The following is a 27,242-nucleotide window of genomic DNA, read 5'->3' on the forward strand; positions in this document are numbered from 1 at the left end:
ATGAGCAGGTGCATGCACATGGATATCTGATGTGCATGTGTGTGTGCGTGCCTGAGAGAGACAGAGAGAGTGTCAGTGCACAGGTGCTAGCCCATGTGCATGTAAGTGTGTGAGAGAGTGCGTGTGCACAGGTGTGTGCACACAGGCGTGTGCATGTGTGTTTGTGGAGGTGCTTGCAAATGGGCATTCACATGTGTGTGTGTGTGTGAGAGAGAGAGCATGTGGTCAGGTGCATGCACATGAGTGTCTGTGTGTGTGTGTGTAAAAGAGAGCACAGGTCAGAGACATGAACATTGGCATCTGTGTGTGCTTGTGTTCATGTGCAGGTGCCTTCCCATGGCGGTGCATGGGGACTCAGTCCTGGAGTCGTGAGACTAGGGATGCGGAGCGGGCTGTGCTGGCCCCATGGGGAGGGAAGCGGGGACTGCTGTTGAACTCACTGGGAACGGAATGGGGCAGGGCCACCTGGGGCTCCAGGCACACAGACTGCAGGGACTCCAGGCTGGGGACTCACCCCAGCCCCACCATAAGCACCGGTGGGACCAGAGGCACTCAAAGGCTGCCGGAAGGGCAGTGTCACCCAGGACAAACCCAGTCTCCTGGCCTCTGCAGGCACAACTCTCACGGGCTTTCCCTCTCCAGGAACAAAGTCTTCCAGCTCTCCAGAGGGCTGGAGGTGCCGGGGGCCCTCAACTGGGCAGTGACGCTGTCTGCTGGCTTGCTGGGTACTGGTCTACTTCTGGTCTGGAAGCGGTTCAAGTCAACAGACACAGTACAGCCAGCGTTGATGATGGGCCTGGAGCACCACTTCCTGGGAGGTGGTGTGCATCCACCAGGGAACCACTGGTGCCATGGGAGGTGACTGGACCAGGTCCATTGCCCGAGGAAGGGGCAGGTACTTCAATCAGGCCACTTGATCCCCACCCCCTGGCTGGATAGGCCTCTCTGCAGCCCTCCAAGTCCAAGGCGAGTAGCCTTCCCCACCCCCACTGGAGGGATTAAATTGTTCTCCATTATCATGTTAGCTGTAGGAGTTTTGTAGGTTACCTTGATCAGATTGAGAAAGTCTGTCTGTAGTCCTAGTTTTCTGACAGTTTTTATCATAGTGGTTGTTGAATATTGTCAAATTATTTTACAGCATCTATCGAAATGATCATATGGTTTTTCTCCTGTGTTTTATTATGATGAATAACACTGGTGTATGATTTTTTAATGCATAACCAATCTTTCATTCTTTGGATAGATCTCATTTGGTCATAATGCTCTATGTATTGCTGGGTTACATTTGTTAACATTTCATTTTTTGTGCTTAACTTAGTGAAGAATATTAGTCTGTGGTTGTCTTTTCTTGCAATGTCTTCATCTGGTTTTGGTATTTTGTAAGGCTGGCCTCATAAAATGATTTGAGAAGTGTTTCCCCTCCTCTCCTTTCTGAAAGAAATTGTATGGTCTTAGTGATATTTCTCCTTTACATATTTCACAGCATTCACTAGTTAAGTCACATGGGCCTGGAGTTTTCTGTTCCATGTCTTTGATTTAGGGACATTTAGGGTTTTCACTTTCTTCTTGAGCTAGTTTTGGGAATTTGTGTCATTCAAGGAATTTCTTAATTTCATCTAAATTGGCAAATTTTTTTTGCTTTTCTTTTTTTAAAATATATTTATTTAATTGGAGGCTAACTACTTTACAATGTTGTAGTGGTTTTTGCCATACATTGACATGAGTCAGCCACAGGTGTACATGTGTTTACAATCCTGAAACCTCTCCCACCTCCATCCCCATCCCACCCCTTGGGTCATCCCAGTGCACTGGCCCTGAGCACCCTCTCTCATGCATCGAACCTGGACTGGCAATCTATTTCATATATGGTAGTTTCATGTCTCAAAGATATTCTCACAAATCATTCCACCCTAGACTTCTCCCCCAGAGTCCAAATGTCTGTTGTTTATCTCTGTGTCTCTTTTGCTGTCTCACATATAGACCCATCGTTACCATCTTTCTAAATTCCATATATATGCATTAATATACTGTAGTGGTGTTTTTCTTTCTGAATTACTTCACTCTGTATAATAGGCTCCAGTTTCATTAGAACTGATTCAAATGTGTTCTTTTTAATAGCTGAGTAAAATCCCATCGTACTTATGAACTGCATCTTTCTTATCCATTCATCTTCTGGTGGACATCCAGGTTGCTTGCATGTCCTAGCTACTGTAAACAGTGCTGCGATGAACACTGCGGTACAAATGTCTTATACAATTCTGGTTTGCTCGTTGTGTATGCCCAGCAGTGGGATTGCTGGGTCGTATGGGAGTTCTATTTCCACTATTTACAGGAATCTCCACACTGTTCTCCATAGTGGCTGTACTAGTTTGCATTCCCAACAACAGTGTAAGAGGGTTCCCTTTTCTCCACACCCTCTCCAGCATGTATTTTTTGCAGATTTTTGGAGAGCAGTCATTCTGACCAGCGTGAGATGGTACTTCATTGTGGTTTTGATTTGCATTTCTCTGATAATGAGTGATGTTGAGCATCTTTTCATGTGTTTGTTAGCCATCTGTATGTCTTCTTTGGAGAACTGTCAGTTTAGTTCTTTGGCCCATTTTTTGATTGGGTGATTTATTTTTCTGGAATTGAGCTGCAGGAGTTGCTTGTATATTTTTGAGATTAATCCTTTGTCTGTTGCTTCATTTGCTATTATTTTATCCCATTCTGAAGGTGGTCTTTTCACCTTGTTGATACTTTCCTTCATTGTGTGAAAGCTTTTAAGTTTAATTAGGTCCCATTTGTTTATTTTTGCTTTTATTTCCATTATTCTGGGAGGTGGGTCATAGAGGATCCTGCTGTGATTTATGTCAGAGAGTGTTTTGCCTATGTTTTCCTCTAGGAGTTTTATAGTTTCTGGACTTATGTTTAGATCTTTAATCCACTTTGAGTTTATTTTTGTGTATGGTGTTAGTGTTCTAGTTTCATTCTTTTACAAGTGGTTGACCAGTTTTCCCAGCACCACTTGTTAAAGATATTGTCTTTTCTCCATTGTATATTCTTGCCTCCCTTGTCAAAAATAAGGTATCCATAGGTGCATGGATTTATCTCTGAGCTTTCTATTCTGTTCCACTGATCTATATTTCTGTCTTTGTGCCAGTACCATACTGTCTTGATGACTGTAGCTTTGTAGTAGAGCCTGAAGTCAGGCAGGTTAATTCCTCCAGTTCCATTCCTCTTTCTCAAGATTGCTTTGGCTATTCAAGGTTTTTTTGTATTTCCTTGCAAATTGTGAAATTATTGTTCTAGCTCTGTGAAAAATACTGTCGGTAGCTTTATAGGGATTGCATTGAATCTATAGATTCCTTCAGGTAATATATTCATTTTCACTATATTGATTCTTCCAATCCATGAACATGGTATAATTCTCCATCAGTTTGTGTCCTCTTTGATTTCTTTCATCAGTGTTTTGTAGTTTTCTATATATAGGTCTTTTGTTTCTTTAGGTAGATATATTCTTAAGTATTTTATTCTTTTCATTGCAATGGTGAATGGAATTGTTTCCCAAATTTCTCTTTCTGTTTTCTCATTGTTAGTGTATAGGAATGCAAGGGATTCCTGTGTGTTAATTTTATATCCTGCAACTGTACTATATTCATTGATTAGCTCTAGTAATTTTCTGGTAGAATCTTCAGGGTTTTTTTATGTAGAGGATCATGTCATCTGCAAACAGTGAGAGTTTTACTTCTTCTTTTCCATTATGGATTCCTTTTATTTCTTTTTCTACTCTGTTGTGGCCAAAACTTCCAAAACTATGTTGAATAGTAGTGGTGAGAGTGGGCACCCTTGTCTTCTTCCTGACTTTAGGTGAAATGCTTTCAATTTCTCACCATTGAGGATACTGTTTGCTCTGGGTTTGTCATATATAGCTTTTATTATGTTGAGGTATGTTCCTTCTGTTCCTTCTTTCTGGAGAGTTTATCATATATTGATGTTTAATTTTGTCAAAGACTTTCTCTGCATCTATTGAGATAGTCATATGGTTTTTATCTTTCAATTTGTTAATATGGTGTATTACATTGATTTGCAGATATTAAAGAATCCTTGCATTCCTGGGGTAAAGTCCACTTGGTCATGATGTATGATCTTTTAAAGATGTTGTTGGATTCTGTTTGCTAGAATTTTGTGAAGGATTTTTGCACCTATGTTAGTAATATTGGCTTGTAGTTTTCTTTTTTTGTGGCATCTTTGTCTGGTTTTGGTATTAGGGTGGTGGTGGCCTCATAGAGTGAGTTTGGAAGTTTACCTCCCTCTGCAATTTTCTGGAAGAGTTTGAGTAAGATAGGTGTTAGCACCTCTCTAAATTTTTGGTAGAATTCAGCTGTGAAGTCGTCTGGTTCTTGGCTTATTTTTGCTGAAAGATTTCTGATTACAGTTTCAATTTCTGTGCTTGTGATGGTCTGTTATTTTCTATTTCTTCCTGATTCAGTTTTGGAAAGTTATAGTTTTCTAAGTATTTGTCCATTTTCTCCAAGTTGTCCATTTTATTGGCATATAGTTGCTGATAGTTGTCTCTTCGGATCCTTTCTATTTCTGTGTTGTCTATTGTGATTTCTCAATTTCTATTTCTAATTTTGTTGATTTCATTCTTCTCCCTTTGTTTCTTGATGAGTCTGGCTAATGGTTTGTCAAATTTATTTATCTTCTCAAAGAGCCAACTTATAGCTTTGTTGATTTGTGCAACATAGCTTTGAGGATCTTCTCTAGACAGGAAACACAGAAAGGGTGTGTAAACTCGAACCCAAAATCACAAAGTAAATGGCAACAGGACCATACTTATCAATAATTACCTTAAATGTAAATGGGATGAATGTCCCAACCAAAATACAAAGGCTGGCTGAATAAATAAAAAAAAAGACCCCAATATATGCTGTCTACAAGAGACACACATCAAAACAAGGGACACATACAGACTGAAAGTGAAGGGCTAGCTGGAAAAATGTATTTCATGCAAATGGAGACCACAAAAAAGCAGGAGTAGCAATATTCCTATCAGATAAAAGAGACTTTAAAATAAAGGCTGTGAAAAGAGACAAAGAAGGACATACATAATGATCAAAGGATCAATCCAAGAAGATATAACAATTATAAGTATATATGCCCCCAACATCGGAGAAGGCAATGGCAACCAACTCCAATACTCTTGCCTGGAAAATCCCGTGGACGGAGGAGCCTGGTAGGCTGCTGTCTATGGGGTCGCACAGAGTCGAACACAACTGAAGCGACTTAGCAGCAGCAGCAGCACCCAACATAGGAGCACCACAATGTGTAAGGCAAATGCTAACAAGTATGAAAGGGGAAATTAACAATAGTACAATAATAGTGGGAGACTTTAATGCCCCACTCACACCTATGGGTAGATCAACTAAACAGAAAATTAACAAGGAAACACAAACTTTAAATAACACAATGGACAAGCTAGACCTAAAAGAGGCATTTTAAATGCCACTTATGAGCCCATGAAACTCACCTGCCATCTTCATCTCTCTAACTTCATAATGCTGTGTCACATGGCATGGGTATTGTGCCTCCTCCAAACCTGGCTTCAAAGCCACAGTATTCAGGCTTTCATTCTGTCTCTCTCACCTTTCATCATTATCTAGTTTTTAATATCTTGCCTAAAATCCCTCCTTAATGACTAGGCTGTATTCAAGTGTCTGTGGAAATGAGGATCATTCCACATTTTTCCTACAAGGTGGTCTTAAAGCGCCTTGAAGACCATTTAATTCTGGGCCACCTATAAGACATCTTCCATCCCACCTCCTTTTCTGTGTTCACATAGCTCTGCTCAGTTTTCCAGTTTCCAGTCTGAAACCCCTGTCTTCAGGCTGAGAATTCAGTGAATACACGTGCCTTTGCTCCACTTGTAGCTGTCTTTTGCCATTTTGAAGACTCGCTGCTGTCTCCTCCAGAGCCCCTGAGCACCCCTATATATACCCCTGCCAAGGGGGCACACCCTTATGCTTTATGAGGTCATCAATTCACTTCCCAAACCAATGGTGGCCCTGGGTGAGCCTTGACATCACAAAGCCCCTTCCTGACACCTCTAGGGTAGGATGGGGAGAAATTAAGATGGTTTGGTGGGATAAAAGAGGCATTTTAAGTGCCCCTTATGAGCCCACGAACCTCACCTGTGTTCTTCATCTCTCTGACTCAACACTAATGTGTCATATGGCAGTGGTAGCATGTCTCCTCCGAAACTGGTTTCAAAGCCACAGTATTCAGGCTTTCATTCTGTTTTCTCTCACCATTATCTAGTTTTTAATATTTTGCCTAAAATCCCTCTGTGATAATTAAGCTGTGTTCAAGTGTCTGCTTTATTCGTACAAGGTGGTCTTAAAGCACCTTGAAGACCACTTACTTCTGGGCCACCTACCAGAAAACTTCCATCCCACCTCTTTTCTCAGTGTTCACATAGCTCTCCTCAGTTTTCCTGTTTCCAGCTGGAAACCCCTGTCTTCAGGCTATGAGGATTCAGTGAATACACATGCTTTTGCTCCACTTGGAGCTGTCTTTTGCAATTTGGAATACTGGCAGTGGTCTGCTCCAGGGACTGCCCCTGTACCCACGGGGGACGCCTCCACCCCCCAGGCTGTTTTATGCTTCTTCCATGTGAGAATTGGTGAGGCTGCCGCCCCCTGCAATGGCCCCATGACCCCGAGGACCCTCTGTCTCTCCTCTGCATGGGGGGCAGGGAGGGTGTTGGCCTCCATGGGCCACAGAGATGCCCCCTCCCACAGGCACAGTGTGCACCTCTTTGGAGCCAAACCTGCGTGTGCAGCTTGCCTGCCCCCTCCTCACCAGTCTCACTCTTCCCACCCGTCTCCGTCTGCTGGGGCTCTTCCCAGCCCCCCTCGTCTTGGGGAGTTTGTGGGCAATTCCTGGCCTCCCCTGGCCTGTGGTGGCATCCCTCACTCCTGCTTCACATAACCATCTCCTCCCTGGGTCTTCACATCCCCTCTGTCTGCACCTGTGTCCCGATTTCCCCTTTGTAGAAGGACACCAGTCATACTGGGTTTGGGTCACCCTAATGGCCCCATTTTAACTTGATCATCTCTGCAAAGACCCCCCTCCCCAAACAAGGTCACAATTCTGCAGTCATGCTCACACATTAGGGCTCCAACATATGAATTTGCGGGGACACGTTCAGCCTGTAAGAGTGCCCCCACCGTCTGCTGCTTCTCCACCAGCTCTTCTGTCTCTGGGCTCGTGTCACTAACTGCACCTCCTGGCACTGTGAGGAGGGTGAGAAGGGGGCGTCTCCTGACTTCACCCCCCTCCCCAGCCCCGCCAGAGTGCATCTGTGCAGGGGTGGGGGGTAGCACTGGGGAGGAAAGCCCTCTGGAGGGGCGGGAGCAGGGAGGGGTTGGGCTGTCCTCTGCACCGCACTCTGCCCACCCCCGCCCTTTGGGCCCCTTCAGCCTCTGCTGTCCTCTCTGCCGCTCCCTGCTGAGCACCCCAGGTCAGGCCACATGGTCACCCTGGACCCCATGGAGGGAGTGCTCTGCCTCTTGTGGCCCAGCCGAGCACCATAGACACCGCTTCTGCACTGGGCCCCCAGCGGGGCACCATCCAGCGTGGCCCCGCTGCCTCTGCTGGCCTTGGTGACCCCTCTTTGCCCAGGCCCTGAGGCAGAGGAAGAGCCTTGCCTCCTGCGGGAGTGTGACCCTGAGTCCCATGGAGCCCAGACGTGCCTATCGCCTTGCCCCAGCCAAGCCCAGCCCCTCACGACTGCTTCCTCTATTCCCCAGGAGCTGGAGGCTGGATCCCTTGGGGACCCTGGTCCAGCTGTAGCCGGAGCTGTAGGGGGTGGGTCTCCAGAGCCAGACCCGGAGCCTGTGGCCAGCCCCCACCCCAGGGTCTGGGGGAGTACTGCAAAAGGGCCTCGGATGCAGGGGGCGGCCTGCCAGGCTCTACTGTGCCCAGGTACCTGCCAGGGACAGCCGTGGGGGTCAAGGAGGAGAGGTGAGAAAGCTGTGGGGAGCATTCTGGGGAGGCCAGCGGGGAGGTGGGGGGTCGGGGAGTGACCTGCACAGCTGTCTACACACTCAGTGCCCTCCCCCCAGCAGTGACCAACAGCACCACAATCGAATGGGCCCGTGGTCCTCCTTGCCCTTGCTCCTACGATGACCTCGTGATGAGTCTGGGCTCCTGATGGTCACGTTGCCAGATGGCAGAGTGTGGTCCCTCTGAGCTGGGGCCGTCCACAGTTGGTGGGAAGGATAGGGGTCAGCGCCCAGCCAGCCTGGCTCCTGGAGAGCAGCGGGAGTGAGCCTCATCCGGCAGCCCTTGTCATCCTTACCACATATATGTTTCTCGGTTGACATGTTTTATGATAGAAACAGCAGGAACACACAGGAAAAGGGAAGTCCTCCTGGTGGATCATCCGAAACCCCCCACGTGGGGCGCGTTGGTGTGCAGACCTTGACCCTGTGCGCACGCGAGGGCGCACGCCTGTTCTGGAGCACGGGGCCAGTCCAGGACCATGGAGAGGAATCCAGGCCGGCCTCCGGCGAGGGGGCATGGTCGAGTGGCGCCTGCGCAGTGGCGAGGAAGTGGTCCCGTGTCAAAAGATGCTGGAGCAAACAGCTAGGGTGAAGGGACGGCGCTTTGAGAAGCCCTGCTCGGGCCTGTCCAAGGAGGACTGGAGGCTCCACACGGAGGCAGGAGGACCAGGACATGGTGCGTGGTCCCAGCCTCTCCCAGGGAGCCCCAGCACCTTCCCAAACGCCCACTGCTCCCTCCAGCTTTCCGGTCCCTGGCTCCCTCCATCCTAGGAGATCTGCCTCGGTCCCCATTCAAACCTCCATGGGGCCCAACGTCTGGTGGATACTCCATTCAGGGAAGCTCCTCGCAGGCTGTCCCTTCCCCACTCCCCTGGAGGAGAAACTCCAGTGGAGACTCGACATAAACTGTTTAGAAAAGACAGCTATCAACCGGAGCATTGCACTTTCCCCCTCTCTGGCCCCCACAGCCTCCTTATTCACTTTATCGTGGCTCCCAGGTGCCCACTTCATCCTGCAGCAGTCCCCTTGGGCCCCCCGCTTTCCACTGACCCAGGCCCTCCCTTCCTTGTCCCCCAGCACTGCGTTTGGTGCTGCCATCCCGGCTGTTACTGTCCCCCAGGCCAGGTGCTGAGTGCCAAGGGCACCATCTGCATGCAGTCCAGTCACTGTAGCTGCCTGGACCTGGAGCTGACTGAGAAGCAGCACTGTCTGGGCGCCCAGCTGGTCAGGCCTGATGGCTGCAACTACTGGTGAGGGCCGGGGGTGGGGCGTGCAGGCAGGATGCCACGGGTGAGGGCAGGGCTAGTCCACTCCGTGTCTCACACACCCAAGCTCCCCCAGTCTCAGATGATGCAGGCTAGGCAGGCTAGGCGCCCGTAAGTCCTGAGAAGATGTGGCAGGTACCCTAACCCCTGGTCTGACAGATGGGGAAACTGAGCCAGCCAGCTCTGGGGGTCTGGGAGACTTCAGAGATCTGGACGTGTGCTTTGAGAGGGCAGGGGGTGGTGATGTGGTGCTTCCTCCTGCTGTCTGGCCTCCTTCAGCTGCAGATGACCTGTGGACACTTCCCCATAGGACCAAGTCTGTAAGATACCTGAGAGTGCCTTGGGTGTGTCAGGGAGCAGGGTCTGGAGGTGCTGAAGAGTGGGGAGGGGGACTGAGACCTCAGAGGACAGTGGAGGTGCAGGAGAGGGGAAGGGGAGGCAGATGGGGAGGGGCATATGTGGAGGGCACAGCACGAGTGAGCTGCCCTCTCTCTGTGCCTGCGTGCCCCACCCAGCACCTGCTTCGAGGCCGGTTCACCTGCACAGACCTGCCTTGCCCAGGTATGTACCACGCTCAGAATGAGGTGAGGAGAAGCAGTCTGGGGGTGCAGTGAGGGCTGGGACTGGGGGTGGGATGGCTGCACCCCAGGGCTCACCATTCACCCCCACAGTGCCTGGCGCCTGGTGCCCATGGTTGGAGTGGACAGCATGCTCCCAGCCCTGCTGGGCCCAGACGAGGACCCGCTCCAGGGCCTGCAGCTGTCCACCGCCACAGCATGGGGGGGGGGGGGGCCCGAGCCCCAGGCAGGCGGGGGAGGCAGGGGCCCAGCATCAGAGGGAGACCTGTGCCAGCCCCCCCCCCCGAGTGCCCAGGTGAGACGTCCTACTGGGGGGCTTCAATCCCAGGGGGCTGGAACCTCTTGGGCCTCCCAAGGCAAAGGGGTGCTTTTGTATTCCTGCCACAGTGGACGAAGCTTGGAGCCTGAGGGAACCATGGTCTCCCTGTGACATATGCCTGGGGCAGTCCCATCACAGCCGAGCATGCAGCTGGCCTCCCACCTCTGAGGGAGGCCGGCCCTGCCCTGGGGGTCACAGGCAGAGTCGACCCTGCCAGGGCAATTCCACTCAGTGCACAGGTGAGGACTTCTGTGGAGATGGTGGGTGGTGGTGATGGCTTGTAAGGCTAGGGAAATGCTACCTCTGAGCTTTGACCCCCTGCATCTGACCCTCCCCCGCCCCTGCATACACACATGCATGCCACTTCCTTTGAGGGAGAGCCCTTAGGGCACTCAGCCTGTGGAACTGGGCGAGTGAAGGTCCTAGCAGGTGGTGGGCATGACAGGAGGGCTGGTCACTCAACTCTCGGGACCTCCCGCCTCAGGATGGACCCCCTCCCAAACCTACCCGCTCTGCTTCCCTCCTGCTGCAGACTGCAGGTAGCCAGGGTCTTCTCCCCTATGGGCAGCCCTGCCTCCACTCCTGCGAGGACCTGTCTCCCCGAGGTCGTATGCCAGCCAGACTCAACAGGCTGCCAGCAGCCCAGCTGTGGGTGACCCCCAGGCCAGCTGTCCCAGGATGGCCTTTGTGTGCCCCCCTCCCCCGCCCACTGGCCCAGGGCTGCTGCCTGTACCAGCCCAGAGGCATGGGTTAGTGTCTCCCCCAACCCGCCCCCCACAAGCACAGCAGTGCCCTCCCACCTGGCCCCTTCCACTCTGCCCACAGGGGCCAGCCTGGGACTGTAGGATGGGAATGGGCAACTCCTGTGTCCCAGGGCTGGTGCCCATTGGGGCTTCTGTGTCCTCCACCCACCAGGACCCTGGTCACTGTGGGTGGAGACAGTGGGGTAGAGCCCTGAGCAGGGTTGGTGATTGGCTGAGCCATCTGAAGCACCCGCCCCGCTCCTGTGCCCTCAGGGATCCCTGAGAACCAGAGTCACTCCGTGGGGTCTGGGCTCAGCTCCTGGGAGAGCCTGGAGGCTGGAGAGGTGATGGCGGGGCTGTGTGACAACTGGTGAGCCAAGAGCACCAGGGAGGCATGGGCTGCCAGCTGGGCAGGAGGGGCCCCGGGGAAGCAGGCAGGACCCTGTCTTCTGAAGCCCCGCCTTTATCCCCAGCACCTGTGTGGTGGGCATCCTGCAGTGCCAGGCGGTACCTGCCTGCCCCGAGCCGGGGGTGCGGGGCTCCTGGGAGGAATGTAGTGTCACCTGTGGCAGACGGGAGCAGCTGCCCGGGGCCTGCCCGCCAGAGCCCCACCTGCTGCACCCAGGTCTGCAGAGGTGAGCACCGGCCCAGGCCCTGTCTGGGCACTCTGACTTCACTCCTGATCCCCATCCTGGCCTTTAACCCTGACTCCCAGGTTGCCTTTTGACCTCTCCCACCCAATCCGCCACATGCCACCCCTCACCCAGGCCAGTGGTGGGCAAACAGAGGAGGAAGCAGGCGGATTTGCAGGGCAGGGGAGACTGTAGGAGCAGGCGTGTCCTAGGGTCTGGCCCAGGGAGGGTGTGGTCTGCATGACTCGGGGGCCACTGGAGGGGATGGGCACTGGGGTGAGAGGAGGTGGGCAGAGCAGGCTGTGAGGGCGGTGTGGCCAGGGTGCTAATTCAGGGTTCAGCTAGTAAAGCGTCTTCACACAATGTGGGACACCCAGGTTCGATCCCTGAGTCGGAAAGATCCCCTGGAGAAGGAAATGGCAACCCTCTCCAGTACTCTTGCCTTGAAAATTCCATGGACGGAAGAGCCTTGGGCTCCACTTGAGCTATAGTCCATGGGGTTGCAAAGAGTTGGACACAACTGAGCGACTTCACTTCAGAGGCAGGCTGCCCGGCCGGGGGTGTGTACCGCGAGTGCCTGCCCGGTGAGGGGTGCCCCTTCTCATGGGCCCACTTCACCGGGCTGGTGGGCTACTTCTCCGCCAGCTGCGAGGAGGGCTGTCACTGCCCCGAGGGCAACTTCCTGCATCGCTTGGCCTGTGTCCCGGTTAGGACTCCCCCTGCCAGGAGCCCAGGGCCCTCCCCTCACCCATCAGCTCTCACCTCTACAGACCCTGTGGCCTCTGGACGGCCTCTAAGTGTCCTGACTTAGAGCTGGTGGCCCTGAGATCCCGGGCAGGGGAAAGGAGTCAAGGGACACGTCCCAGCAGAGCTAAACTCAAAAGCATGCGTTCCCGTTCCTGGCTCAGACCGTTTTTGCCTCCCTCATTCCCCTCTCGTGGGTCCCATCCTCTAATGGCCTATGTTGACCCTGCCTTGTCCTGGCTCAATGCTCTGATCAGGAAAGAGCCTGGCCATCCCCGGTCAAGCCATAGCCTTACACTGCTCATGGTCAGCCCCCTGACGCAGGTACACAGTCCAACTTGCTACTGGAAGTGCAGTCTCAGGGCCCAGAGCTGTATGGAGTCTCCTTCCCACCCATCTCCTTCTCCCCACCCGGCTTCCAAGGATGTCCACAGGGGGCGACAGGCAGAGGACTGGCCCCCGGCAGGTGGCTCCAGCCCCTGTCTCTGCACTTTCATCCCCACCCCAGGAATGCCCCTGTGTGCTCACTGCCTCATGCTGCAGGAGCTGGAAGCTGCAGGCGCTGAGTCAGGGGCTCACCTGTCTGTCCTGGGAGAGAATGGTCAGCCTCTTGGGCCTGGCAATGAGTTGGGCTCAGGTCAGAGCCTCAATACAGACTTCCACAACTGGTGATGGGGTGGGAGGTTTGGGGTGGGGGAATTTGATAGATTATGAGAGTGTAGGAGATTTGGGGTGGGGGTAATTTGAGGGGGATGAGAGTGTGGGAGATTTGGGATGGGGAATTTGAGGGACCCTTGAGCACCCCTATATATATCCCTCCCCAGGGGGCAACACCCTTATACATTATGAGGTCAGCAAGTCACTTCCCCAACCAATGATGACCCTGGGTGAGCCTTGACATCACAAAGGCCCATTCTGACACCTCTAGGGGAGGATGGGGAGAAATTAAGATGGTTTGGTGGGATAAAAGAGGCATTTTAAATGCCCCTTATGAGCCCGTGAAACTCACCTGCCATCTTCATCTCTCTGACTCTACACTGATGTGTCACATGGCAGGGGTAGTGTGTCTCCTCCAAATCTTGGTTCACAGCCACAATATTCAGGCTTCCCTTTCTCTTCTCTCTCACCTTTCACCATTATCTAGTCTTTAATATCTGGCCTTAAATCACTCCTTGATAATTAGGCTGTGTTTGAGGTCTTAAACCACCTTGAAGACCATTTAATTCTGGGCCACCTACCAGAAAACTTCCATCCTACCTTCTCTTCTCAGTGTTCAGGTAGCTCTCCAAGTTTTAGTTTCCAGTCGGAAACCCCTGTCTTCAGGCTGGGAGAATGCACTGAATACACCTGCCCTTGCTCCACTTGGAGCTGTCGTTTGCCATTTTGAAGACTCGCAGTTGTCTCCTCCAGAGCCCCTGAGCACCCCTATATGCATGCCTCTCTAGGGGGCCACACCCTTATGCTTTACGAGGTCAGCAAGTCACTTCCCTTCCTTTTCAACATGTAAAGAATCAATTTTCAGTTTATAAATGACACTCATAAGCATTCTTCCTTTTGTCTAAGACTGGGCAGCATAAGCACAGTAAATATATATGCATAACCATATACACATATGATAGAATACACCTGGATTTTATAAATTCCATTCTTAAGCATTCTTATATTTCTCCACATGAGGGGAGCATAAGCACAATAAATTTTTATTCATACCCACATAAACTGTTGAGAGTGCTTGGATTGAAAGGAGATCAAACCAGTCAATCCTAAAGGTAATCAACCTGAATATTCCTAAGGAGTGATGTTGAAGCTGAAACTCCAATACTTTTGCCACCTGATGTGAAGAACCGACTCACTGGAAAGTTCCTAATGCTGGAAAAGTTTGAAGGTGGGAGAAGGGGACGACAGAGGATGAAATGGTTGGATGGCATCTCCCACTCGATGAATCTGAGTTTGAATAGACTCGGGGAGTTGGTGATGGACAGGGAGGCCTGGCATGTTACAGTCCATGGGGCCGTAAAGAGTCAGACATGACTGAAGGACTGAACTGAACTGACTGACATATACATTCATATAAAACCCTAATACAGCCTCAAAATGGACATATTATCCCAAGAGTGGCGTACTAAACACATTTTCATAATATATTCATCAAAATAACCACAGATGAATACTTCTATGTATGCTTAAAAAGGATGCAAGAAACTGTACAGCTACAACAGTAAGGCCATTTGAGGCAACATGGATGGACCGATGGATGATCATACTAAGTGAAGCGAGTCAGACAAACACAAAATATCACTTAAACGTGGAATCGAAGATATGACACAAACGAACATACGTATGAAACAGAAACACACTCATGGACATAGAGAACAGACTTGTGGCTTCTAAAGCAGAGAGAATTGGGGGCGGGATGGAGTAAGAGACTGGGGCTAAAAGCTATACACTGGAGTACATGGAATGGATGGACAAGTTCCTACTGTAGAGCAAAGAGAACTATATTCAGTATCCTATGATAAATCATAATGGAAAAGAATATATATGGGACTTTCCTGGCAGTCCAGTGGTTAAGACTCCATATTTCCATCTGAGGGGATGCAGGTTCAATCTCTGGTCAGTGAACTAAACCCACACGTGGCACAGTGTAAGGATTAAATAAATGAATCTGTATATATACACACACACCCACAGAATGCATATTGCACATATATGTGCATAACTGAATCACTTGGCTGTAAAGCAGAAAGTAACACAACATTGTAAATCAACTAATCTTCAACTAAAATAGAACATGACTGGGGAAAAAAAGATTGGTATATTTCACTGTATGTAAAGCTTACATTTCAAAGAAAACTGCTGTAAACAAATACAGCTCACTACTTGATGGTAGGCTTGCTGAAATAGAGAGACACATACTGATGTCTGCAATCTCCCACAAAATGCACCAAGGAGTGAGACCGATTAATGGATGGATATAGGGATGGAAAAATGGATAGATGCGTGACAAAGGAAGTACGGAAAATGGTTACAGTAGAATCAAGGTGGGATGTCTTTGTGTATTAGCTAGAAAAATTTTCCACTTTGTTGAATGTTTGGAAATTTTTATAATAAAATCTTTGGGAATGTACAGAGCAAACCAAAATGCACATGAAGTCTAATTCCAGCTTTACAAATATGAGCTGAAACATGATGGGGAGAAATGGACTAGAATATGCACTGTGGCGAAAGTAGTCATGGTTTTTCCTTACTTTTTCACACTCTGTGCACTGACCAAGTTCTTTTCCCAATATCCACAGACTACATTTTCCATAGTAAAAGTAGCATCACCTTTCCTGTGGCCCAGAGGAGACAGGCCTACTGTGCAGCATCATCGTCCTGCTTGTGCTCCCCTCCTGGTGATCTTGGCTTTGAGTACTGCTGGGGCGCCCTGAGTCCTCCAGTCACAGCTCTAGAGACGTGTCCCTGCTGGCTTCACAGGGCTGACCAAACTATGGCTGACTCCTTTGTTTGGAGTCCCAGGTGCAGCTCCACCCGTCCTGGCTTCATCTTGGCCCATCATGGAGCTACCCGCCTCCACTTCATTTTTTTCTCTTTATACATATTATATATATATATGTATATATATGTATATATATATATATATATATATATATTTCAGGGTAGTTTATTGAAAAGTACATGTGGAAAGGCACACAGGTGAACTCAAAGAGAGTTGCTACCCCTGCCCACAAACTTTCAACCTACACTCTCTAGGTCCTTGGAATTTTTCTCAGTTATTTAAATTGTTTAATTTGAGTGATCTTTGTCCAGTAGCTAAAAAGGGAAATTCTGCACTTTGTAGAAAAGTTTCTGCATGGGTAAATGAATAATAAACAAGGAATTATAAAATGACAACTGAGAAATATTTGGTAGATAGCTGACAAAGTGTGCATTTAGCTAATTTATGCAGAGTTCAAAAATTAAAATAAGAAAAGATGATGAAAAACCCAATAGAAGACAAACATGAAGTAAACAAAGAAATACAAATTACTTAGAAGGAAAATAAGAAAAATTACCAAAAAGCACGAGGAAATCTTTAACCCAATTGGTAATCAAAGAAGTGAAGTCACTCAGTCGTGTCTGACTCTTTGCAACCCCATGGACTGTAGTCTACCAGGCTCCTCCATCCAAGGGATTTTCCAGGCAAGAATACTGGAGTGGGTTGCCATTTCCTTCTCCAGGGGATCTTCCCAACCCAGGGATCGAACCTGAGTCTCCTGCACTGTAGGCAGATGCTTTCACCATCTCAGCCAACAGGGAAGTTCCAATGCAAACCAAAACAATAATGGAATACAATTTCTCACAATGCAAATTGCCAACAGTTCAATGAAAGCTTTGAGTGATACCAAATATTTCCTCCAAACTGAGGATCAGAGGTTGGAAAATGAATGTTCATGCATCGCTGTGAAAGCATAAAGTGATGCAGCTTTCTGAAGGACAATTTGACAGTATCTAGTAGATTTATAAATGCATGGAGCTACTTAAGAAGAACTTGTTTGGCATTTACATTGCAGAAGTATTTATGCAATTTCACCAAGATTTGGTATATCTCATATGGTATATATATCATATAAATATGGTCTCATATGGCATATGTCTCATATGGTATATATATATCATATAAATCATATATCGATCTTCCCTGCAATATATTTTCCCATCATCCTTGAAAATCTCTTGGGCCCCATCCCCACACTGCCCTTACCCCATGCAACCCCTGTTCTCAGTTCTTTCAGAAGAGGTTAGTTTTGCCTGATCTAGAACTTTCTACAAGTGGAGCCTACAGTATGTAAGTTGCTTTACTATGTTGTGTTACTTCCTGCTTTACAGCAACGTAAGTCAACTGTAAGTGTTTTTTTTTTTTTTCTCCTAATTTCCTTCCGATTTAGGTCACCACAGAGTACTGAAGACAGTTACCTGTGTGAAGATAGTTCTCATTAGTTATCAAGGCATTATTCTCCAAAGTATACAAACAGCACATGTAGCCCAGTATGACAAAAAGAAAAACAACTCAGTCAATAAATGGGCAGATCTAAATAGGCATTCTTCTAAAAACACACAGATGGCCAACAAACACTTGAAAATATGCTCAACATCACTAGTTACCAGAGAAATGCAAATCAAAACTACAATGAGGTATTACTTCACACCAGCCCAAATAGCCCGCATCAAAAATTCTACAAGCAATAATTTGGAGAGGGTGTGGAGAAAAGGGAACCCTCTTGCACTGTCAGTGGGCATGTAAATTGGTACCAACACTATGATGAACACTATAGCAGCTCCTTAAAAAACTAAAAATATAATCACCATATGACCTACTCCCGGGCATTTTCCTGGAGAAAACCTTAATTCAAAAAGATTCATGCACCCCAATGTTCATTGTAGCACTATTTACTGTAGCCACGTCATGCAAAATTTTTTAATCATAGCAAAAATGGCAAAAACAACAACAACATAAAACCTTGAAGCAAACAGTCTCTAAACAGGGGGTCAAATTACTAGGTATTTATAAAATTAGAGGCTGAAAAATAAGTAAAGAAAGCAAGAATCACTTATCAGAATCAAGTTCTATGTTGGCATTCAAATAGCAGAAAAGATAATTTTATACTAAAAGAACTAGCACACCCTCATCTTTTTATCTCCCTGTCCCAGGAACTCAGAATTCTGAGTTAATGGTAAATTATATCAGCGGTGATTTTTTTCTTTCCTTGTATTTTTCTACCAACTTTAGGTTTTCTGTTATGAGTATGTATTAATTTTTAATAAAGTTGTACAGTATCTTTTTCAACATGTAAAGAATATATTTGGATTTTATAAATTACATTCATAAGCATTCTTCTATTTCTCCACGAGAGGGCAGAATACCAGACTAGACCAACTGCAGTGCAATGGCCTAGAAGTTCAGGAGATACTGTCTGTGCGATTAGCTGGTACTTGCAGGACAGTTGTCACTGGCCATCCTTTCCTCACTTCTGTCCTGGAAATGGGCACTGCAGAGATACTTTGACCAGTCTCCCCAAGTCTGTGGATGCCTCGTGCCTGCTCTTCTGGTTGCTCCACGTCTCACGTTCTGTCGCCTTCACCTCTGTGTCTGCAGCGGGCCAGACACACGCACAAACACAGGCAACACAAGCACGCCTGTGTACACACACTCGTGCAAGATACAGGGACATAAACACAAAATAGGGAACACAGGTGTTTCAGTAGCTGAAGACGCCCGTCTCCAGCAATGTGGGAGATAATGTTAGTAGGCTCCATGTCCTGCCCTTTTGGGGTCCCTCTCCATTGCCTCCCCCAGCCCTTCAGTATTATCACCAGCCAGTCTTAAGCCATTTCCAGCTTTGACTGTGTGTTGGTGGTGAGAGGCCAAGCGGCAGATGTGGAAATTCAGAGAAGACTCCAAAGTCAGCACAGAAGTGCAATGTGACACCAGAGAGAAGCCCGTTGCAATTGGTGGGGCTTCCCAGGAGAGGGGGTGGGGGTGAAGAACCCAGGGAACCTCAAACTCAACGAGCAGCAGGAGGCCTGTGGATGGCAGGACCCAGGGAAGGAAGATTCTGATGAAGGAGCTTGATTAACCCTGCCTCTATCAGAATCACATAGGACTCTCATGCTGTAAGCACAGCTGCTTCGTGTGTGACTTGGACACGAAGTGACTTGAGGATGAGGTCCTCAATCATCCAGTCTATGTGCATGACACGAACCAAGGCTCCACATCCAGCCTGCATGAGCCTGAGATTCCCCATGTGGGCAACGAGTGTCCTGGCCTCTACACGGCTGGGCCTTCAGGGCCCAGCTTCTGATCCCCTCACAACCCATGTTTCTCCCAGTTACCTCTCGTTTCAGAACCTTCTACCTGGGTAGTGCTGCAGGGGACTGATCAACAAGTCTTTGTCGATGATCTGCTGGCAACACGAACAAGGCCAGCACTGGGCTGATCATGCTCCAGACCCTCCCATGAGCAGCCAAGAACTCTAATACCAATCACCAATTCTGCAGAGGCCCAGAGAGACTCCACCTCAGCAATCCTGTTTGATCCTGGGCAGTTGTGGTCTGACAATCAGTTGAGGAAGTTAAGGCTGCTGCTGTGCAGCCCATGGCTGGGAGCTCCCCTTTCGTAATCCCAGAGTTAGTGGACTAGAGTCGAATGACGCACCCTGGAGGAATCCTGTATCCTGGAGGAATACAGGGGAGACAGGGTAGGATCATGCAGGAGGAGCATGCACTCCCTCCCCCACCCACTCACAATGCACTGGGAGCTAAGTCGTGCCAGCGATGTCAAGGTAGTATTCCTTAATGATCACTGTCTTGCACAAGTAGGGGTTGTTCCAAAAGGAAAATATCAGCTTGCAGCGAGACCAGGGACGGCTCAGCTCCTGCACATTTCAGGACCAGGAAGAGGGAAAAGGTGCAAGCTTCTAGGGTCCTCAGCTTGCCTGCCAGGCAGGCATCAACAGCTTCTGCTACTCCTCTCCGAATGCTCACACCACATGCACAGGGATAACATGATTCCCCCTCATCCTTCCCCATGTAGCTCCCCTACCCACCGGTCCTCTGAGTCTTCCTCTGCTGCTGCTGCTGCTGCTACATCACTTCAGTCGTGTCCCACTCTGTGCGACCCCATAGACGGCAAACCACCAGGCTCCACCATCCCTGGGATTCTCCAGGGAAGAACACTGGACTGGGTTGCCATTTCCTTCTCCAATGCATGAAAGTGAAAAGTGAAAGTGAAGTCGCTCAGTCGTGTCTGACTCTTCCCGACCCCATGGACTGCAGCCTACCAGACTCCTCCATCCATGGGATTTTCCAGGCAAGAGTGCTGGAATGGGAGTCTCCCTCACTGAGCTTCCAATCCATCATGTCATTAACCAAGTCTTTGTCTTGGTTGCTGATAATGATGGACACCTGGGGGTGGTTCATAATCTGCTTTACGTCAAGGAGCCAGTCATGTCACATGCCGGGCAAGGGAGTGCCACGAGCAACAGGGCTTGTCTGGGGCAGAACAAGGACGCTGAAACACGCATCTGCAAGGGCTCTGGGTACTCCTTCGTGCTCAGCCACCCCACCGCTATCTCCAGCCCCTGCCATACTATCAGACATGCTCATGAGTCTCAGTCCCCCGTGGTGTTCTGCATATGAGGCTATCTGCATCCGCCTAGGGAGAGTGTTTCTGACTGCTCCTGATTTCTGCCTGGCCTGTGTTTGTTGGGTAGTGCCATGTCACCGTTTAGAATGTCAGAATGGCAGTCTCTGTGGCACATTGTGTCTGCGGGCAAGTGTATACATTGTGTGTGGGTATATTTGTGTGTCTGTGTGTGTGTTTAGCAAGAAAACCCTGGGTCTCTCATCTGCTATCTGTCTTCAAAAGGGGTGGCAAGGATGTGTCTGCAGTTGTCTTTCACTCATAGCATACAAGGACAGCAGTCCCTTCCAGCTCCACAAGGGTGGACACCCTCGTGCTTCTGCACTGCACTCATGGGGAAACCTTCAGGGGCTCTGATGGACCGGGACAGGTTGTGAGACTTCTGCTGTCTACTACTTTCCAGGATTATCCACAATTGCGATGAAAGCTCTCTGGGAATGTTCCTCTGGCCTACTGTCACTGGTAACTCCTGACATAGTGTCCCCGTCAGGAGACTCCTGTGCATCTGCTCTTCAGATGCAGGAGTAAAAGAGGCACCAAGAGTCATGCCTCTGACACCTACAGCTGTGATGGCCCTGCCCAGGCTCTCCTCTCGAGGTGCTTTGGAGACTGCCACTCCACCAGCCCCTCTTCCCTCAGCCCCCTCACCTTGCCTGTGCCCTCTTCCCCAACCTTCCTCCTGCCCCTCCTCCATGTCTTCCTCCTGAGAAGCTGAACCCATGGAGTGGAGGTCAGGATACGGCTTTGGCCCAGAAGCCAGGGATGCCCTGGATGATGGCACTTCTTCTAGCCTTCTTCCTCTGTTGGTTCTTCCTCCTGATAGGAGCGCAGGTCCTGTGGTCTTTCTCATTCCCAGAGCTCATCTCCACCTGCAGGGCTGCCAGCATCTCTAGTCCCTCCAGCGCAGGCCATTCACTCGGGGCTCCTGGCCTTGAATGTTCCTGGGTCTACTCCTTTGGCTTCTCCTCACACACCTACAAGGACATCTGATCCTTCTCCTTGTCAGTCACCACCTCCAGCTCCTACATAATGTCTACCACCAGCAGCTGGAACCAGCAGCAGCACGATCCCCACCAATTCTGCCCCCTCCAGGTCCGCGACTTCCACACCGCCTCCACCCTGAAGAGAGCAACCTCCTTGCCTGGAACGTCCCCTGGTGCCTGCAACATCCCTGTGACCCCACAGTGCTGGCAGGTCGCAGGGGCCCTGCCCCCTGAACCCGGGATCACAACTACAAAGTTCCACAGTCCTCCACAGCTCCAGCCTTCTTCTGGCTGTGTCTCACTCTCCACGTGGCCCTGGCCTTGACCCCGAGCTGGGGCAGCAGTTAAGGGACTGGACATGACAACACGGCAGGTGGCATGCCCAGCCTGTCCACAGGCCGCAGTCACCCTCTGGAGATAGCTTCATCTTTCTGGGGGTGTTCTGAGACTGAAGAAAATGGTGGGGAATGGCCTGGGGCATGGTGCGCATTCCAGCCCCAATCACCCAGGCACTCGGGCCCCCTAGGCTGCTGGAGCTGTGAGTCACGCCCAGGTTGCTGGGCCAAAATCTCGACCAATCACAGAGAAGGTAGTGGGAGGCACCTTCCAGGGACATGCCCCTAGCCCAGAGGGAATTGCTCCAGGGGGTCCTGGGCTCCATCACCCACATGTGGCTGCCCTTGCTCCAGTGAACATGCCTGTCCACATACTTTCCCTGCCTTGTAGCTGGCACCTCCCGGGTACCAACGGCCATTGACTTCGCCTCCGGAAATCCGAACCACGAGTTCCCTGCTCCCATATCCAAAAAGCACATTCCCGTGTCCCACAGGACCTTTAACCACTGAGAGCTCTCCCAATGTGTCCAATGCAAGGCAGGGGGTCAATGTGGCTGGATAGTTGCCCTCCATTGGACAGAGAGTCAGATGCTGTCTGGATGATAGTGGATCGGGTACAAACCCACCTGTTTGCTACATTTGAGCTCCACTGCTCAGGGCACCAGAGCCATAGGGCACAGAGCTCTCTCTGTGTCTGTCTCTGCTTCTGTTTTCCTGCCCATCTTTCCGTGTGTGTAGTAAGGGGCTTTTGTCTGTTTGACTCTGTCTCTCGAACTGGTGTTGTTGCCCTCTGTCAATCTCTGGACAACAGAGCTTGGAAAAGACCCTTAACCTTGGCATGAAGCCAAAGCCCTCTCCTGTGTGAGTTGCATCCAGGGAGAGGCGACTTTGTCAGTCCACACAGTAGAAGAACGCTTTCTCAAACTTGAGAGGCGAACACAGGCAATGTCTGCTGAACCACAGCAGGGGACAGGCGTCCTTCCCTCCCTTGCATGATAGACATGAACACCGCACAGGACTAAGGCGACTTGGCCACACTTTGGAGGGAGGGAGAAACAAAGCATGCTCTTGCTGGCATGAAGGAACTCCCAGAACCCTGTTGCAATGCCAGCCAGTGAGATATTAAGGACAGCACTGCATTAAGGGCCATGATTCTTTGGTATTAGACAAACTGAAGTCTGCCCATTTACCATATAGAGGCCCTTTCCAAGTTGTTCTATTCTCACCTAGCCTCCAGATGAGAACACTTCTCAGCCTATCCTGTCTCCCCAGCCCTGTGGGGCTGGGAGCAGTGAGAGAATCAACCTAATCCATCCTTTGCATAGTCCTGATGCCCAAGGGTTCTGCGAAGAATACAAAGAATGACGTTTCAAACTGGCAAACTCTGCAGGTAGCAGCTGCTTATGCTGCAGTGCCTGTCTGTCTCCCAAAGCTTACAAAAAAGTCAAGGTGTGCTCATGTGCCTGGTCATACTGGGGAATGTTCCTGCACTTGAGAGGGACAGAAAGGTCTTTGTAGCTGGGCATCCAAGAGCTGTAGGCCCCGCCTCGTCTGTGCCTGGGAATCCACCCCGTTCTGTTTTTCATACTCTGTGCATCCTCACTGACCACCCCCAGTTGCTTTCTTCCAGCCTTTCCTTTCTGGCAGGGATCCAGGGTGCAGCAGCTTGATTCCACTTACAGCTTGCTTGCTCGGTGAGATCCTTGGGCTCATTTCCCTGGCTTCCATGCTTCTGCTGCCCCACGGTCTAAGAACTTTACACAAGTTCTTTCACGTTTTTGGTGTCCATTCTTCCATCTCCCAGCCCAGCCAGTTCTGATATCACACACACACACACACACACACACACACACACAAAACCTTAAAGACTTGCACAAATACAGAACTATAGGTCTACTTATCCAGAATAATGGAATTTGTAACCACCCCTCTTTTTTTGTCCTGGTCACTTTCTTTCATTTGCTCTCCAATCAAGTCAATGTCCTCTTCGACCTCTGTGACTTACCCTGGAAGGTTATACAGTCCTTGGATTTGCTCGTGAGGGGAACCGACCTGTAAAGAGGTGGGCGGGTTTGGAGGTTCTCCCCATGGAGAGCTGAGTGATGTGCCCCTGTGTTCTGTGTTCTCCCATCATGTTGGACAGGTTCACAGTGCCCATCACTTTGGCATGCTTCCTTTCCCTGGGTTTTCCTTCCAGGAACCACACAGAGATGGCCAGGGATTTCGCACTTGGCTGACTTCAGGTCAGTTCAGTTCAGTTGCTCAGTCGTGTCCCACTCTTTGCGACCCCAAGGACTTGTCACACTCCAGGCTTCCCTGAACATCACCAAGTCCTGGAGCTTACTGAAACTCATGTCCAATGAGTCAGTGATGCCATCTAACCATCTCATCCTCTGTCGCCTATCCCCTTGTACCTTTGATCTTTCCCAGCATCAGGGTCTTTTCCAATGAGTCAGTTCTTCGCATCACGTGGTCAGATACTGGAGTTTCAGCTTCAGCTTCAGCTTCAGTCCTTCCATTGAATAGTCAGGACTGATATCCTTTAGGTTTGACTGATTTGATCTCCTTATATTCCGAGGGACTCTCAAGAGTCTTCTCCAACAACACAGTTGAAAAGCATCAATTCTTCAGCACTCACCTTTCTTTACAGTCCAACTCTCACATCTATACATGACTAATGGAAAAACCATAGCTTTGACTAGATGGTCCTTTGTCAGCAAAGTAATATTTCTGCTTTTAAATATGCTGTCAAGGTTGCTCATAGCTTTTCTTCCAAGGAGCAAGAGTCTTTTGATTTCATGGCTGCAGTCACCATCTGTAGTGGTTTTGGAGCCCCCCAAAATAAAGTCTGTCATTGTTTCCATCGTTTCCCCATGTATTTGCCATGAAGTGATGGGACCGGATGCAGTGATCTTAGTTTTTGGAATGCTGATTTTTAAGCCAACTTTTTCACTTGCCTCTTTCACTTTTATCAAGAGGCATTTCAGTTCTTCTTCGCTTTCTGCCATAAGGGTGTGTCATCTGCATATCTGAGGTTGTTGATATTTCTACTGACTATCTTGATTGTAGCTTGTGCTTCATCCAGCCTGGAATTTTGCATGATGTACTCTGCACATAATTTAAATAAGCAGGATGACAATATACAGCGTTGACACACTCCGTTCCCAATTCAGAACCAAACAGTGTGAAAAGGCAAAAAAGATAGGACACTGCACAGTGAACTCCCCGGGTCAGTAGGTGCCCAATATGCTACTGGAGAAGAGTGGAGAAATAGCTCCAGAAAGAATAAAGAGACAGAGCCAAAGCAAAATGTAACTGATGATGGAAGGAAAATCTGATGCTGTGAAGAACAATACTGCATAGGAACTTGGAATGTTAGGTCCTTGAATCAAGGTAATTTGGAAGTGGTCAAACAGGTGACGGCAAGAGTGATCATTGACATTATAGGAATCAGTGAACTAAAATGGACTTGATTTGGTGGATTTAATTCAGATGACCACTATATCTACTACTATGGGCAAGAATCCCTTAGAAGAAATGGCGTTGCCCTCATAATCAACAAAAGAGTCTGAAATGCAGTACTTGGGTGCAATCTCAAAAATGACAGAAAGAGCTCTGCACGTTTCCAAGGCAAACCATTCAATATCACAGTAATCCAAGTCTATGCCCCAACCAGTAATGCTGAAGAAGCTGAAGTTAAATGGTTCTATGAAGACCTACAAGACCTTTTAGAACTAACACCAAAAAAAAGATGTCTTTTACATCATAAAGGCTAGAATGCTAAAGTAGGAAATCAAGAGATACCTGGAGTAAAAGGCAAAATTTGGCCTGGGAGTACAAAATGAAGCAGGGCAAAGCCTAACAGAGTATTGCCAAGAGAATGCACTGGTCATAGCATACACCCTCTTCCAACAACACAAGAGAAGACTCTACACATGGACATCACCAGTTGGTCAACACCGAAATCAGATTGATTATGTTGTTTGCAGCCAAAGATGGAGAAGCTCTATAGAGTCAGCAAAAAGAAGACCAAGAGCTGACTGTGGCTCAGATCATGAACTCCTTACTGCAAAATTCAGATTTAAGTTGAAGAAAGTAGGGAAAACCACCAGGCCATTCAAGTCTGACCTAAATGAAATCCCTTACGATTATACAGTGGAAGTGACAAATAGATTCAAGGGATTAGATCTGATAGACAAAGTGCCTGAAGAACTATGGAAGGAGGTTCAAGACATTGTTCAGGAGGCAGTGATCAAGACCATCCCCAAGAAAAATAAATGCAAAAAGGTAAAATGGTTGTCTGAGGAGGCCTTTCAAATAGCTGAGAATCTAAGAAAAGCTAAAGGCAAAGGAGAAAAGAAAAGCTATACCCATTTGAATACAGAGTTCTAAAGAATTAGCACAGAGATATAAGAAATCCTTCCTCAGTGATCAATGCAAAGAAATAGAGGAAAGCAATAGAATGGAAAAGACTAGAGACATCTTCGAGAAAATTAGAGATATGAAGGGAATATTTCACGCAAAGATGGGCACAATAAAGGGCAGAAATGGTATGGACCTAACAGAAGCAGAAGATATTAAGAAGAAGTGGCAAGAATATACAGAAGGACTATAAAAAAAAGATCATCATGACCTAGATAACCACAATAGTGTGATCACTCTCCTAGAGCCAGACATCCTGGAATGCGAAGTCAAGTGGGCCTTGGGAAGCATCGCTACCAACAAAGCTAGTGGAGCTGATGGAATTCCAACTGAGCTATTTCAAATCCTTAAAGATGATGTTGTGAAAGTGCTGCACTCAATATGCCAGCAAATTTGGAAAACTCAGCAGTGGCCACAGGACTGGAAAAGGTCAGTTTTCATTCCAATCCCAAAGAAAGGCCATGCCAAAGAACGTTCAAACGACCACACAGTTACACTCATCTCACACACTAGGAAAGTAATGCTCAAAATTCTCCAAATCAGGCTTCAACAGTTTGTGAACCATGAAGTTCCAGATGTTCAGGCTAGATTAAGAAAATGCAGAGGAACCAGAGAAATAAAATTGCCAACATTGGTTGGATCATCAAAAAAGCAAGAGAGTTCCCAGAAAACATCTAGTTCTGCTTTACTGACTACTCCAAAGCCTTTGACTGTGTGGATCACAGCAAAATGTGGAAACTTCTTAAAGAGGTGGGAATAGCAGACCACCTTACCTGTCTCCTGAGAAATCTGTGTGCAGGTGAAGAAGCACCAGTTAGAACCGGACATGGAACAACAGACATGGAGCTGACTTAGAACAACCTTTTCTCAGCATGCACATCCTAAGAATATTCCTTACCAATGCCGCGCTCGTCGCAGGCCCAGCACCCCCTGTCCAGGGCCAGCACCTTCTGACCGAGGTTCCCCTGCTGTTCCCTACTCTGTACTTTTC

At 48.8% G+C, this 27,242-nt stretch overlaps 2 pseudogenes; one reads left to right on the plus strand and one right to left on the minus strand.

The window, feature by feature from the left end:
• Positions 1-450: 450 nt before the first annotated feature.
• LOC122690384 lies at positions 451-12,382 on the plus strand (annotated as a pseudogene).
• Positions 12,383-18,334: 5,952 nt separating this feature from the next.
• On the minus strand, positions 18,335-21,680 carry LOC122690385 (annotated as a pseudogene).
• Between the last annotated feature and the right edge of the window lie 5,562 nt (positions 21,681-27,242).

This window comes from Cervus elaphus, chromosome X, assembly GCF_910594005.1.
Source record: "Cervus elaphus chromosome X, mCerEla1.1, whole genome shotgun sequence".
NCBI lineage: Eukaryota > Metazoa > Chordata > Mammalia > Artiodactyla > Cervidae > Cervus > Cervus elaphus.